This window comes from Crocuta crocuta, unplaced genomic scaffold, assembly GCF_008692635.1.
Source record: "Crocuta crocuta isolate KB4526 unplaced genomic scaffold, BGI_CrCroc_1.0 scaffold190, whole genome shotgun sequence".
In the NCBI taxonomy this organism is placed as follows: Eukaryota; Metazoa; Chordata; class Mammalia; order Carnivora; family Hyaenidae; genus Crocuta; species Crocuta crocuta.
The window spans coordinates 7,863,717-7,866,100 of NW_027527955.1; the positions used below are offsets into that span (position 1 = coordinate 7,863,717).

Genomic DNA, 2,384 nt, shown 5'->3' on the forward strand with positions numbered 1-2,384 from the left:
CCCGTGTTAGCACAGTCACTGGCAAACTGGAGAGAGCCCTGACTGTTCACCAGAGGGATGCGATTCTTATCACACACCCCTCAGCGGAACCTGATTGCTACCTACATGGAAGGGGTGCCCCTAAATCCCACTTTTCTTTTAAAACTCGCTTGAGAGCATACAGTTAAATGAAGACATTGTTGCTTTTAAGGCTACCTTTTTTAAGCAATTGTTTGAAGTAGGCAGAGGCACAAGAATGATTTTGTGAAAATTCATGTTCAGTTTTTTAAATATTTTTTAAGGTATTCATGTATCTGTTTCTTTTTTTTTTTAATTTTTTAATGTTTTTATTTATTTCTAGGAGAGAGAGAGAGAGAGACAGCGCGAGCAGGGGAGGGTCAGAAAGAGAGGGAGTCACAGACTGAAACAGGCTCCAGGCTCTGAGCTGGCAGTCAGCACAGAGCCCGACGCGGGGCTCGAACCCACGAACCGCGAGATCATGACCTAAGCGAAAGTCGGACGCCCAACCAACTAAGCCACCCAGGCGCCCCTCATGTATCTGTTTCTAATTGGGGCAGTCACTTAATGTTTTCAGTAGTCTCTACCTGGAGAGTGAAATATTGTTGTTTATAGAAAAAAAATTGTACCCCTTTACTTGAAAGGGTGATTAAAATGTGCCTCCTGCAGTAAAATCTGTAGAAGGAAGGAAGGAAGGAAGGAAGGAAGGAAGGAAGGAAGGAAGGAAGGAAGGAAGAGGCGGGCAACCTTCCTGGTACTCCCAGTTTTCGGCATTTATGTCTGTATCAGTTAGGAATGTAGTCAACTGCAAATAACAGAAAATCTAATTAACAGTGGTTGAAACAAATAGGGACTTCTTTTTCTAAAATAGCAAAGGGGTCCAAAGACTTGTTGCATTGAATGTTGGTTCAGCTGCTCAGTAAAACCTTCCAGGGCCTAAGCTCATTCTGCTTTTTCCTTTTACCATCTCTAGCATCTTGCTTATGTTCACTTTTCACCATCATAATTCTCCCTGGCCACAAAATGGCTGCAGAAGCGCCAAGCTTCTCATCCGCATGTTAAGACAGCGGGAAAAAAAGGAAAAGGTGACACCAGCACAAATGTCCCCTTTATCAGGGAAAGCAGAAAAGGCTTCCAAAGGCCAGCAGGACTGACATCTCACTGGCTAGAACTGGGTCACATTGCCACCCTAGCTGCATGCATGTGTCGCTGAGGAGGCGAGTATGTGGTGCGCTCTCTACCGTGGGAGGCAGGAGGAAGTAAGAAGTTGAGAATGACTGTGAACTTAGCCAATCAGTGGTTTCCACCACGGTATATAATCAAAGCATTACACTTCATTAGGCTTTCATTTTCACAACACCAAGAAGCAATGGCAGACGGCACTGTGATGATAATGAAATCAAAACAAGGAGGTGTTTGCCGATGCCTGAATATATAATAAACTGGACTGATTAGCTCTATCTTTGGCTTCATTGGAAATTCAGCCCTTTCTGTCTACAAAGATAAGCTGGGGTAAGTCAGAGCACCAGGGTCCCTGTTTGCTTTGCAGCTGGAAATCAAAAGCCTGAAATAATAGAAGAGCCACACGGAGGGGTGAGCTTGCTCTCATCACTACCCCACCCTCTACTTCAAAGCCTCATTTAGAGGCTGGAAGCCTTTGAAGCCTTTGAGTCCAAAGCTGAAGCATCCCCCAGCAGGTCCCTGGTTTTCATGCGTTCAAAGTACGACACATTCGCATGTATTCAGCACTAGGAGAGGACAGTGATCTTCCAGATTTACCCTCTTCTACAGCTGATAGTTGTGGTGTGCTTTTTGAACGCTGTTGTTTTTGTTGTTGTTGAATTCAGTATTTTGGAAAATCACCACAAAAGGCACCAAGGGCAACGGGACTCATTTCCCACTCTCCTGAACCCCCTGGGATCTTCAATCTAACGATAAATGATCTTTCTAACAAGAATGCTGGGATAAGAGGACAACAAGCACTGCCACGGAAGATAAATCATCTGCGTACTTTTGTTCTTTATTCTAGGACAAGACCCATGGCTGTTTGGGGAGGCAGGTACGTGTCCACGTCTGGCAAGAAGAATACAGTGCAGGTAAGACGGGCTTCATGGCTCTTTAGGAGAATTCAGCCCATAGAGTACTATTACACCCAGGGGAGGACATGGACAGATAGAGGAGTAGATGGATGGATGGACAGACATCAAGAGAGAGACACATAAATGGAGAGAGGGAAAGAAGAAAAAAATAGAGGGAAAAAGCGAAGGAAAGGAAGGAAGGAAGGAAGGAAGGAAGGAAGGAAGGAAGAAAGAAAGAAAGAAAGAAAGAAAGAAAGAAAGAAAGAAAGAAAGAAAGAAAGAAAGAAAGAAAGAAAGAAAGAAAGAAAG

At 44.1% G+C, this 2,384-nt stretch overlaps 1 long non-coding RNA gene across 1 annotated transcript in view; it reads left to right on the forward strand.

Annotated features, from left to right (window-relative positions):
* Positions 1–1,363: 1,363 nt before the first annotated feature.
* The window catches only part of LOC144222146 (uncharacterized), a 21,671-nt gene continuing 20,650 nt past the window's right edge, over positions 1,364–2,384 (forward strand). Inside the window, exons 1-2 of the long non-coding RNA XR_013332320.1 lie at positions 1,364–1,509; positions 2,027–2,093. This is a non-coding gene — a long non-coding RNA (uncharacterized LOC144222146). The remainder of the gene's footprint in view (positions 1,510–2,026; positions 2,094–2,384) is intronic.